Here is a 14,621-nt window from a genome sequence, read left to right on the forward strand (position 1 = left end):
TTTCTCATCTCCTACTGGGATTCTGATAACAACAGACAGTGGTCCTGTCTTTTGTTATTGTTCCACAGATCCCTGAGGCTCTCTTCTTTTTGTTTCTTTTTCATGATACTTTCTCTTTGTTTGGATTGAATAAGTTTTGTTGATATGTCTTTAACTTCACTGATTCTGTTCCTCACCTCTAATCTAATATTGAGTCCATCTGATGAGTTTTAAATTTTATTTTGGCTATTTGTATTTTTGAATTTTATAATTTACATTTGGTTCTTTTTAAAAAATAAATAACTCCTTTATCTTTGTTGAGATATTCTGTTTGCATTTGTTTAAAGATATTTTTAATTACTTGTGGAAGCATTTTTATGAGAGCGGTTTTAATTTTCTTATCAGTTGACTCCAACTTCAGAATAATATTGGTATTAATATCAGTTAACTATGTTTTCTCAGTCAAATTGTAGTTTTCCTTGTTCTTTGCATAAGGAATGATTTTCCATTTTATCACGGATATTTTGGTTACTATTTTAGGAATTTCTTGATTCTTAAATCTATTTTAGCAAGCAGTGATCCTGTTTAGGTTTAGAATATAGGTTCTGACCTATTTTTGTGGGTTTTAGGTCTAATGACAATTTAGTTTTCAGAACCATTCTGATGTATTTTGTCTTTCTGATGGTGCTTCAGTTTCCATTTATTCCCTATTAGTGCCATCTGCCATGGCACAAAGCACTCTGCTGGGCCACCTGGTGTCATTGAGCCATGTTATCCTGTAGGGGTTGAGTCAGAAGCTACGGGGACTGAGTCTTCTTGTGCCAATTAATAGAGGACTAAGAGATGATGGTGCCCTGGGTTTGGAATGGAAATTGGGTGGACCAGCCCTTCTCTGCTTCCACTGCAGGTAGACCAGCCTGCAAACACTGCAGGTGTTTAGCCTGCAAGCACTACAGGTGTTGAGCACTATAGGTGTTGGGTTGGACTGCTGGAGCTTCACTGGTACTCCTGTGAGCTGTCAGTGTCCTAGTTGTGTATCAGGAGTTAAGATGGCCCATCAGGGTTCTGAAACTACTTATGTGGGCAGATCAGTTCACCTGCTGATGACCTCGTTGTGGGTGGAAGCTGGATTTTCCAGGAGCTTTGCAGCTGCCTCTCTGTGCAAATCAGGTTATTCTCAGGTACTTTGGTTGTAGAACAGGAGTTGGGGCTGTCTGCTAGGTCTCTGTTGGGCTTTTTATCAGAACATAGATCAGAGAAAGCAAGGTTAAGTTTGTTTTTGTTTTTGTTTTTGTTGTTTATGCCTGTTGGCAGTACTGGATTGCAGGTGTCCCCAGTGCCTAGTCTGAGATATTTAGGAGGTAAAAAGAAAACTCAGGGAAATCATAGCATTCTTATTCCTCAAATCTTTAGGTTGCTAACTCATATAGTTTCTTACCATATTTCAGAGTCCTTTTATTTTTTCTGTTCAGTAATTTCCAGAGTATTTACTTGAATTTAGAGGATGGTAGCATGGAAAAGTAAGTTTACAATATCTTGTTCCAGCGTTTCTGGATATATATTAATGGTGAAACTAACAAGATTTGGTGATGGATTGCATTTTGGATGTGAGTGAAAGAGACTCAAGGGTCGTTCCAAGGGTTTTATCCTAAGCAACAAAGTTAGTGGTGGCAGCATCTACCAAGAAGGGAGACAATGGAGGAAGACCAGGTTTGGTAGGACTAGGGCTGGGAATTAAGAGTTTGTTAAGTTTGAGATATGTGAGTGATAATGTCTATTACAAAGTTGGACTTACAAATATGTATTTCAAGGATGGAGATATAAATTTGGAAATCATCAGATTATAAGTTGTAAATATAGCTGTGAGAGACTCAGTACAATGACTTAGTGAATAAGTATAGATAGAGAATGAGTCCAAGGACCGGCTCTGGCACATTCCAACATTTCAAGTTCAGGAAGGAAAAGAATCGAGTGAAAGAGATGAGAATGAGTAGCTAGTAAGGTAGGAGGAACCTAAGAAGAAATTATTGTCATGAAATCCAAGGGAAGTATTTCCAGAATGAGGGCAAAATCAATTGTCACAAATGTTGCTGAGCGATCAAACTAAATGTGATTTGAGGATTGACTATAGGATTTGACAATATGGAGATTATCAGTGACCTTAGTGAGAGAGATTTCAGTTGGAGGCTTGAAATCAAAGATTGATTGAAGTGTGACAAGAGAGTGACAATACATGGTATGGAGACACAGAGAATAGACAACTCTTTGGAGGAATTTTCTTTTGTTTTAATTTTTAATTTTTGTGGGTACATAGTAGGTATATATAGTAATGAGGTACATGAGATATTTTGATATAGACATGTAAGACATAATAGTCACATCATGGAAAATGGGTCATCCATACCCTCAAGCATTTATCCTTTGTGTTAAAACAATCCAATTATACTTTTTTAGTTAATTTAAAATGTACAATTAAATTATTATTCATTATAGTCACCATTTTTTGCTATCAAATATTAGGGCTCATTCATTCTTTCTTTCTAATTTTTGTATCGATGAATCATCCTCACTTTCCCCAAAAACCCCTACTACCCTTCTTAGCCTCTGATAACCATCCTTCTACTCTATATCTCTACAAGTTCAATTGTTTTGAATTTTAGATCCCACAAATAAGTGAAAACGTGTGATGTTTCTCTTTTTCTTCCTGGCTTATTTCACTTTACATAATGACTGTGTCATGTGATTTGAATGCCAACTCAGTGGCAGTACAAGAGAACACTAGATGGACATCTAAGGTTTTTTACTTCAGTCCCTGACAACGGGATGGCACCTCTGGACTCACCTGGGACCTGAGGGACCTCACTGCCCTGAAGGGAAGGATGCAGGCCTGGCCTGGATTGCTTTGCCACCTTCTAATTAAAGAGCTGCAGGGCTTGGAGTGAACATAGGCAGTAACCAAGGAGTGGTTACATCAGGCCTTGGGTGAGACCTAGTGCTGTACTGGACTCAGGTCTGACCCAGCACAGTCATAGTGGTGGTGGCCACAGGGGTGCTTGTGTCACTCTACTCCCACCTATAAGTGGCTCAGAGCACAGAAAGAGACTCTGTGTAGAGGAAAGAAAGGGAAAAGAACAAGCATCTGCCTGGTAATCCAAAGAATTTTTCTGGGTCTTGTCCAAGACCATCAAGGCAGTACCTCTGTAAGTCTGCAAGAACCACTGTGTTACTGGGCTTGGGTTGCCCACAAAAGCAGATACAGATTAGAACACAACACATAAGTACTTTCAAATATCTGGAAAGCCTTCCCAAGAAGGAAAAGAACAAACAAACTCAGACAATGAAGACTACAATAAATCCTTAACTCTTCAATACCCAGACACCAAAGAACGTATACTAGCATCAACACTATCCAGGAAAGCATGACCTCACTAGGTGAACTAAATAAGCCACCAGGGGCTAATCCCAATAAACAGAGATACATGCTCTTTCAGACAGAGAATTCAAAATAGCTGTGTTGAGGAAACTCAAAGAAATTGAAGATAACACAGAGCTGGAATGCGGATTTCTCTCAGATATATTTAATAAAGCAATTAAAATAATTTTTAAAAATTAAGCAGAAACTCTGGAGCTCAAAAATTCAGTTGACATACTAAAGAATGCATCAGAGTCTCACAACAGCACAACTGACCAAGCAGAAGGAAAAGTAATGAGCTTGAAGACAGGCTATTTGAAAGTACATATTTAGAGGAGACAAAAGAAAAAAAATGAATCACACCTATGGGATCTAAAAAATATCCTCTAAGGGCCAAATCTAGTGACCTTAACAAAGAGGTAGAGAAAGAAAGAGATAGGGGTAGAAAGTTTATTCAAAGAGATAATAACAGACAAGTCTCAAACCTAGAACAAGATATTAATATCCAAGTACAAGAAGTTTATAGAACACCAAGAAGATTTAACTGAAAGAAGACTAACTTGAGGTATTTAATAATCAAGCTCCCAAAGGTCAAGGATAAAGAAAAAATCCTAAAAGCATCAAGAGAAAAGAAACAATTAACATACAATGGAATGTAAAAATATGTGGCAGCAGACATTTCAGTGGAAACCTTACAGGCCAGGAGAGAGGGCATGATGTATTAAAAGTGCAGAAGGGAAAAAACTCTCACCCTAGAATAGTATATCTGGTGAAAATATCCTTCAAACCTGGAGAAACAAAGGCTTTGCCAGACAAATAAAAACTAAGGGATTTAATCAATAACAGACCTATCCTAGAAGAAGTGCTAAAGGGAGTAATTCAACTAGAAAGAAAAAGATGTTAATAAGCAATAAGTAATCACCTGAAGGTACAAAACTCACTGGTAATAGTAAGTACACAGAAAAACACAGAATATTATAACATGTCACTGTGGTGTGTAAACTGCTCATATCTTAAGTAGAGAGACTAAATGATGAGTCAATCATAAATAATAACTAAAAACTTTTTAAGATGTAGACAGTATAATATCAATAAAACAGTAAAAAGTTAAAAAGCAGGGGACAAAGTTAAGTAATAGAGTTTCTATTAATTTTCTTTTTACTTTTTTTTAATGCAAAGACCATTAAGTAGTTATCAGGTTAGAATAATGGATTATAAGATAGTTTTGCAATCCTAATGGTAAACCTTGAACTATAAAACATATGGATACAAAAAAATAAAAATTAAATAAACTAAATTATATCACCAGAGAAAGTCACCTTCAGTAAAGAAAGACGGGGGGCGGAGGGGGGGGCAAGATGGCCAAATAGGAACAGCTCCAGTCTCCAACTCCCAGCGCGAGCTACACAGAAGACCGGTTATTTCTGCATTTTCAACTGAGGTACTGGGGTCATCTCACTAGGGAGTGCCGGACAATCGGTGCTGGTCAGCTGCTGCAGCCCGACCAGTGAGAGCTGAAGCAGGGCGAGGCATCGCCTCACCTGGGAAGCGCGAGGGGGAAGGGATTCCCTTTCCCTAGCCAGGGGAACTGAGACACACAACACCTGGAAAATCGGATAACTCCCACCCCAATACTGCGCTTTAAGCAAATGAGCACACCAGGAGATTATACCCCACACCTGGCTGGGAGGGTCCCACGCCCACGGAGCCTCCCTCATTTCTAGCACAGCAGTCTGCGATCTCGCGGCAAGGCAGCAGCGAGACTGGGGGAGGGGCACCCGCCATTGCTGAGGCTTAACTAGGTAAACAAAGCCGCTGGGAAGCTCCAACTGGGTGGAGCTCACAGCAGCTCAAAGAAACCTGCCTGTTTCTGTAGACTCCACCTCTGGGGACAGGGCACAGCTAAACAACAACAACAACAACAAACAGCAGCAGAAACCTATGCAGACGCGAAGGACTCTGCCTGACAGCTTGAAGAGCAGTGGATCTCCCAGCCGCGAGGTTGAGATCTGAGAAAGGGACAGACTGCCTGCTCAAGTGGGTCCCTGACCCCTGGAAGTGTTAGCCTAACTGGAGGACAGCATCATGCACCTGGGGCAGTCTGACACCCCACACCTCACAGGGTGAGTACACCCCTGAGAGGAAGCTTCAAGAAAGAATCAGGTACACTTTTCGCTGTTCCAGCAGTATTCTATCTTCTGCAGCCTCTGCTGCTGATACCCAGGCAAACAGGGTCTGGAGTGGACCTCAAGCAATCTCAACAGACCTACAGCCGAGGATCCTGACTGTTAGAAGGAAAACTATCAAACAGGAAGGACACCTACACTAAAGAAAACCCCATCGATGCGTCACCATCATCAAAGACCAGAACAGAATCAGGCTCCTAAGATGGGGGAAAAAGCAGAACCAGAAAAAGCTGGAAGTCAAAAAATAAGAGCACATCTCCTGCAAAGGAATGCAACTCACTCGCCAACCAGCGGATCAAAGCTGGATGGAGAATGGCTTTAATGAGATGGGGAAGAAGGCCAGTCCATCAAACTTCCTCCAGAGCTAAAGGAGGAGTGCATTGCAAGCGCAAAGAAACCGAAATCTTGAAAAAAGTGGAAGGTGATGCTTCGATAATTAAATGCAGAGAGGTCATAAATGAAATGACAGAGATGGCTCATGACCACGAGAAATCACGTGTCGTCACAAACTGCAGTAAAGCGGCGTCAACTGGAAGAAAAGTATCAGCGATTGAGGATCAAATGAATGAAATAAGCGAGAAGCTAGCCTGCAAGAAGTATGGGATTATGTAAAAAAGACCAAATCGTCTGATTACTTGGGGTGTCTCACAGAAGTGAGGAGGGAAAATGGAACCAAGTTTAAGAAGAAAACACTCTTCAGGATATCATCCAGGAGAACTTCGAACCTAGTAGGGCAGGCCAACATTCAAATCCAGGAAATACAGAAGCATACAAAGATACTCCACGAAAGAGCAATTCCAAGACACATAATTGCCAGATTCACTACAGTTGAAATGAAGGAAAAAATCTTATCGGCAGCCAAGAGAAGGTCCAGGTTACCCACAAGGGAAGCCCATCAGACTAACTGCAGATCTCTGTGAGAAACTCCAAGCCAAGAAGAGAGTGGGGCCAATATTCAACATTCTTAAAATAAATAAATAGAAAAATTTTCAACCCAAATTTCTATCAATAAACTAAGTTTCATAAGTGAAGGAGAAATAAAATCCTTTACAGATAAGCAAATGCTTAGAGATTCTGTCACCACAAGGCCTGCCTTACAAAGAGACCTTGAAGGAAGCACTAAACATGGAAAGTAACAACTGGGTACCAGCCATTGCAAAAACATGCCAAAATGTAAAGAGACCATCGAGGCTAGGAAAACTACATCAACTAGAGCAAAATAACCAGTTAATATCATAATGGCAGGATCAAGTTCACACATAACAATATTAACCTTAAATGTAAATGGGCTAAAATGCTCCAATTAAAAGACACAGGACTGGCAAACTAGATAAGAGTCAAGACCCATCCAGTCTGCTGTATTCAGGAGACCCATCTCTGTCTGAGAGAACCATACATAGAGGAAACTACAAATAAAGGGATGGAGGAAGGTCTACCAAGCAAATGGAGAAAAAAAAAAAGCAGGACTTACAATCCTAGTCTCTGATAAAAACAGACTTTTAAACCATCAAAGATCAAAAGAGAGACAAAGAAGGCCATTACATATAATGGTAAAGGGATCAATTCCAACAGGAAGAGCTAACTATCTAAATATATATGCAATACAGGAGCACCCAGATTCATAAAGCAAGTCATAGAGACTTACAAAGAGACTTAGACTCCCATACAATGATAATGGGAGATTTGAAGTACTCCACTGTCCAGCATTAGACAGATCATGAGACAGAAAGTTAACGAGATATCCAGGGTGAACTCCTTTTCTGCAGCAGGCAGACCTAATGAACATCTATGAACTCTCCACCCCAAATCAACAGAATATACATTCTTCTCAGCACCACATCGCACTTATTCCAAAATTGACCACATAATTGGAAGTAAGGCACTCCTCAGAAATGTATAAGAACAGAAATTATAACAAACTGTCTCTCAAACCACAGTGCAATCAAACTAGAACTCAGGACTAAGAAACTCAATCAAACTGCTCAACTACATGGAAACTGAACAACCTGCTCCTGAATGACTACTAAGATTTACATAGCGAAATGAGGCAGAAATAAAGATGTTCTTTAGGAGAACCAATGAGAACAAAAGATACAACATACCAGAATGTCTGGGACACATTTAAAGCAATTAATGTAGAGGGAAATTTATAGCACTAAATGCCCACAAGAAAGCAAGGAAAGATCACAAAATTGACACTCTAACATCACAATTAAAAAGAACTAAGAGAAACAAAACAAAACACATTCGAAGAAACTAGCAGAAGGCAAAAAGAAATAGCAGGAATAAGACAGAACTGAAGGAGATAGAACCACAAAATACTCTCAAAAATCAATGAATCAGGAGTTGGTTTTGAAAAGATCAACACAAAATTGACAAACTACTAGCAAGATTAATAGGAAGAAAAGAGAGAGAAAGAATCATCTGACATAATAAAAATGATAAAGGGATATCACCACCGACCCCACAGAAATACAAACTACCATCAGAGGAATACTGTAAAACACCTCTACTGATAAACTAGAAATCTAGAAGAAATGGATAATTTCCTGGACCATTACACTCTTAAAGACTAAACCAGGAAAAGTTGAATCCCTGAATAGACCAATAGCAGGCTCTGAAATTGAGGCAATAATTAATAATACCTGCATCAAAAGTCCAGGACCAGATGGATTCACAGCTGAATTCTACCAGAGGTACAAGGAGCTGGTACCATTGGTTCTGAAACTATTCCAATGAATAGAAAGAATCCTCCCTAACTCATTTTATAGAGGCCAACATCATCGGATACCAAAGCCTGGCAGAGACACAACAAAAGAAGAAATTTTTAGACCAATATCCTTGATGAACCTCGATGCAAAATCCTCAATAAAATACTGGCAAACCCAGTTCAGCAGCACATCAAAAGCTTATCCACCATGATCCAGTGGGCTTCATCCCTGGGATGTAAGGCTGGTTCAACGATAGCAAATCAATAAACATAATCCAGCATAAACAGAACCAAGACAAAAGAAACACATGATTATCTCAATAAGATGCAGAAAAGGCTTTGACAAAATTCAACAGCCCTTCATGCTAAAAACTCTCAATAAATTAGGTATTGATGGGCATTACCTCAAAATAATAAGAGCTATTTGCATGACAAACCCACAGCCAATATCATACTGAATGGGCAAAAACTGGAAAAATTCCCTTTGAAAACTGGCACAAGACGGGATGCCCTCTCTCACCACTCCTATTCAACATAGTGTTGGAAGTTCTGGCCTAGAGGCAATCAGGCAAAGGAAGAAAGAAATCAAAGAATTATTCCAGTTAGGAAAAGAAAGAAGTCAAATTGTCCCTGTTTGCAGATGACATGATTACATATTTAGAAAACGCATTGTCTCAGCCCACAAAATCTCCTTAAGCTGATAAACCTTCAACAAAGTCTCAGGATACAAGTGCGTGCAAAAATCACAAGCATTAAGTATACACCAGTAACAGACAAACAGAGAACCAAATCATGAATGAACTTCCATTCTGAATTGCTTCAAAAGAGAATAAAATACCTAGGAATCCAACTTACAGGGATGTAAAGGACCTCTTCAGGAGAATTTACAAACCACTGCTCAGTGAAATAAAAAGAGGACACAAACAAATGGAAGAACCACCATGCTCATGGATAGGAAGAATCAATATCGTGAAAATGGCCCTTACTGCCCAGGTTAGTTATAGATTCATTTGCCATCCCCATCAAGCTACCAATGAGTTTCTTCACAGAATTGCAAAAACTGCTTTAAGAAGTTCATATGGAACCAAAAAGAGCCCGCATCTCAAGGCAATCTTAAGTCAAGAGAGAGAACAAAGCTGGAGGCATCACTTCTGACCAAACTCTACTACAAAGGCTACAGTAACCAAAACAGCATGGGTACTGGTGCAGAAGAGATATAGACCAATGGAACAAGAACAGAGTCCTCAGAAATAATACCACACATCTACAGCCATCTGATCTTTGACAAACCTGAGAGAAACAAAAAATGGGAAAGGATTCCCTATTTAATAAATGGTGCTAGGAAAATTGGCTAGCCATAAGTAGAAAGCTGAAACCTTATCCTTTCCCTTACTCCTTATCTGAAAATTAATTCAAGATGGATTGAGACTTAATATTTAGACTAATACCATAAAAACCCTAGAAGAAAACCTAGGTGGTACCATTCCAGGACATAGAGCATGGGCAAAGGACTTCATGTCTAAAACACAAAGCAATGGCAGCAAAAGCCATAATTGACAAATGGGATCCTAATTAAGCCAAGAAGAGCTTCTGCACAGCAAAAGAAACTACCATCAGAGTGAACGAAGCTGACCTACAGAATGGGAGAAAATTTTTTGCAATCAACTCATCTGACAAAGGGCTAATATACAGAAGCTACAAAGAATTCAATCAAATTTACAAGAAAAAAACCCATCCAAGAAAGTGGGCAGAGGATGGAACAGACATTTTCAAAGAAGACATTCATACAGCCAACAGACACATGAAAAATGCTCATCATCACTGGCCATCAGAGAAATGCAAATCAAAACCACAATGAGATACCATCTCACACCAGTTAGAATGGCAATCATTAAAAGTCAGGAAACAACAGGTGCTAGAGAGGATGTGGAGAAATAGGAACACTTTTACACTGTTAGTGGGATTATGAAACTAGTTCAACCATTATGGAAAACAATGTGGCGATTCCTCAAGGATCTAGAGCTAGAAGTACCGTATGACCCAGCCATCCCATTACTGGGTATATACCCAAAGGATTATAAGTCATGCTGCTATAAGACACATGCACCGCGTATGTTTATTGGCACTGTTCACAATAGCAAAGACTTAGGTGACAAATGTCCATCAGTGAACTGGATTAAGAAAATGTGGCACATATACACCATGGAATACTATGCAGCCATAAAAAGGATGAGTTTGTGTCCTTTGTAGGGACATGGATGCAGCTAGAAACCATCATTCTTAACAAACTATCACAAATTGAAAACCAAATGCCACATGTTCTCACTCATAGGTTGGAACTGAACAACAATAAGAATCACTTGGACTTCCGGGAAGGGAACATCATCACACACTGGGGCCTATCTGCAGTGGGGGAGGAGATTGCATTGGGAGTTATACCTGATGTAAATGACGAGTTGATGGGTGCTGACGAGTTGATTGGTGCAGCACACCAACATGGCACAAGCATACATATGTAACAAACCTGCACGTTATGCACATGTACCCTAGAACTTAAAGTATAATAAAAATAATTTTAAAAAAAGAAAAAGAAAGACAGCAAGAAAAGAAAGAAGAAAAGGAAGATCAGAGAACAAACAGAAAACAAATTTCAAACTGACATGAGTAATTTCTTATTTATCAATAATAACATCAAAGTTAAATGGATTAAACTCCTGAATCAAAAGATGTAGAGAGACTGATTGGATGAATAAAGAAGATCCATTGATCGGTTGCCTACATGAAACACACATTACCTATAAAGACACACATAGTCCGAAAATGAAGGGATCGAAAAAGATATTCAATGGCAATGGAAACAAAAAAAAGAGTTGGAATAGCTATACTTACATCAGACAAAATAGATTTGAAGACAAAAACTATAAGAAGAAACACAGATCACTATAAAATGATAAAGAGGTCAATTCTACAAGATGATGTAACAATTTAAAGTGTATATGCACCCAACACTGGAGCATTCGGGTGTATAAAGAAAATGTTATTGGTGCTAAAGAGAGGGATGGACCTCAATACAATAATAGCTATAGACTTCAACACCCCAATTCCAGCATTGGACAGATTTTCCAGACAGAAAACCAACAAAAATAATCAGACTTAATCTAAACTGTAGGCCAAATGGATCTAATAGATATTTATAGAACATGTCATCCAATGGCTGCAGAATACACATTCTTTTTCTCAGCACATGGATCATTCTCAAGGATAGACCATAAGTAAGGTCACAAAACAAGTCTCAAAAAATTGAAATATTATCAAACATCTTCTCTAACCACAATGGAATAAAACTAGTAATCAATAAGAAGAGGAATTTTGGAAACTATACAAATTACACAGAAATTAAACAGTGTGCTCCTGAATGACCAGTGGTCAATGAAGAAATTAAGAAAGAAATTGAAAAATGTCTGAAAACAAATGAAAGTGGAAACACAACATACCAAAACCTGTGTGATACAGCAAAAGCAGTCCTAATGGGGAGTATATATCTATAAGTGTCTGCATCAAAAAGGAGGAAAACTTTGGAATAAATAATCTAGTGATTCATCTTAAAGGACTAGAAAAGCAAGTACAAACCAAACCCAAAATTAGTAAAATAAAATTGATAATAAAGATCAGAGTAGAAATAAATCGAATTGAAATGAAGAAAACAATACAAAAGACCTAGGAAACAAAAAGTTACTTTTTTGAAAAGTTAAGCAAAATTTACCAACGTTTAGCCAAACTAAGAAAAGGAGAGAAGATACTAATAAAGTTAGAAGTGAAAAAGGATACATTACAACTGATACTGCAGAAATTCAGAGGATCATTAGTGACTATGATGAGCTATATATGTCAGTAAAATGGAAAATTTAGGAGAAATGGACAGTTTCCTAGGCACATACAACTTATCCAGCTTGAACAACAAAGATATCCAAAACCTGAACAGATCAATAACAAGTAATGAGATCAAAGCTGTAATAACAAGTCTACCGATAAAGAAAAGCCTGGGGCCTGATGACTTCACTGATGAATTCTACCCAACCTTTAAAGAATGAAAAGCAATCCTACTCAAACTATTCCAAAAATTGGAGGAAGTGGGGGGACTTCCACAATCATTCTATGAGGTCAGTATTACCCTAACAAAACCCGGTAAAGACGTATCAAAAAAAAACAAAAAGAAAACTGGAGGTCAATATTGTTGATGAGTGTTGGTGCAAAAATCCTCAACAAACTCTAACAAACTGAATTCAACAATATATTAGAAAGATCATTCATCATGACCAAATTGGGTTTATCTCTGGGATGTGAGAATAGTTCAAAATACACATATCAATTAGTGACGTACATCATATCAACAGAATGAAGGATAAAAAACATATGGTCATTTCGATTGATGCAGAAAAATCATGTGATAAAATTCAACATCACTTCATGATGGAAACCTGCAAAAGAACAGGGGATAGAAGGAACTTATCTCAAGATAATGAAAGCCATATATGACAGACCCTCAGCTGGTTTCATACTAAATGGGGAAAAACTGAAAGCTTTTCCTCTAGATTCTGGAACACAACAAGGATACCCACTGTCACCACTGTTATTCAACATATTACTGGAATTCCTAACTGGAGCAATGAGACAAGAGAAAGATATAAAGGGCATCTACATTGGAATGGAAGAAATCAAATTATCCTTGTTTGCAGATGATATGATCTTATATTTAGAAAAACCTTAAAATTCCACAAGAAATCTACTAGAAATGGTGAAAAATTCAGTAAAGTTTCAGGATACAAAATCAACATAACAACATTCAGTAGCATTTCTATATGCCAGCGATGAACAATCTGAAAAAGAAATTGAAAGAGTAATCCCATTTACAATAGCCACACATAAAATTAAACACCTCAAATTAACCAAAGAAGTGAAAGATTGCTATAATGAAAACTATAAAACACTGATGAAAGAAATTGAAGAGGACACCAAAATATGGAAAAAATATTCCATGCTCATAGATTGGAAGAATCAATATTGTTAAAATGTCTACACCACTCCCAGTACTCTACAGATTCAATGCAATCCCTATCAAAATACCAACGACATTCTTCACATAAATAGAAAAAAAAAATCCTAAACTTTATGTGGCATGAAAAAAGACCCAGAATATGCAAAGCTATTCTAAGCAAAAAGCAGAAAACTAGAGGAATCACATTACTTGACTTCAAATTATATTATACTACAGAATCATAGTAACCAAAACACTGTGGTACTGGAATAAAAACAGATACACAGACCAATGGAACAGAATAGAGAACCCAGAATTAAATCCACAGTCTTACACTGAACTCATTTTCAACAAAGATGCTAAGAACATACACTGGGGAAAAGCCAGTCTCTTCCATTAATGGTGCTGGAAAAACTGGATATCCATATGCAGAAGAATGAAACTAGACCCCTACTCTTGCCGTATACAAAAATCAAATTGAAATGGATGAAAGACTTAAATCTAAGACCTCAAAATATGAAATTATTACAAGAAAACATTGGAGAAAATCTGCAGGAAAATGATCTGGGCAAAGATTTTTTGAGCAGTACCCCACAAGCACAGGTAGCCAAAGCGAAAATGAACATACGGGATCACATCAAGTTAAAAAGCTTCTGCACTGCAAAGGGTACAACCAATAAAGTGAAGAGACAATCCACAGAATGAGAGAAAATATTTGCAAATTATGAATCTGACAAGGGATTAATAAGCAGAATATATAAGGAGCTCAAACAACTCTATAGGAAAAATAATCTGATCAAAAATGGGCAAAATATTTTAATAGGCATTTCTTAAAAAAAGACATACAAATGGCAAACAGGCATATGAGAAGGTGCTCAACATCATTGGTCATCAGAGAAATACAAATAAAAACTGCAATGAGATGCCATCTCACCCTAGTTAAGATGGCTTATATTTAAATGACAGAGAATAACTAATGGTCGTGAGGATGTGAAGAAAAGGGAACCCTTGTACACTGTTGGTGGCAATGTAACTTATTACAACCACTATGCAGAATAGTTTGGATGTTCCTCACAAAACTGAAAATTGAGCTACCATATGATCCAGCAGCCCCATTGCTGGGTATATACCCAAAGAATAGAAGTCTGTATATTTAAGTGATAGTTGCACTCTCATGTTTCTTGCAGCACTTTTCACAATAACTAAGAGTTGGAAGCAACCTAAGTGTCCATCAACAGATGAAGGGATAAAGAAAACTGGTACTTATACACAACAGAGTATTATTCAGCCATAAAAAGA

General features: G+C 38.0%; 1 long non-coding RNA gene across 3 annotated transcripts in view; it reads left to right on the plus strand.

Annotated features, from left to right (window-relative positions):
- LOC116271972 overlaps positions 1 to 14,621 on the plus strand; it is a 96,685-nt gene that overhangs the window by 42,817 nt on the left and 39,247 nt on the right. The gene's annotated exons all lie outside the window — the stretch shown is intronic.

This window comes from Papio anubis, chromosome X, assembly GCF_008728515.1.
Source record: "Papio anubis isolate 15944 chromosome X, Panubis1.0, whole genome shotgun sequence".
Taxonomy (NCBI): Eukaryota; Metazoa; Chordata; class Mammalia; order Primates; family Cercopithecidae; genus Papio; species Papio anubis.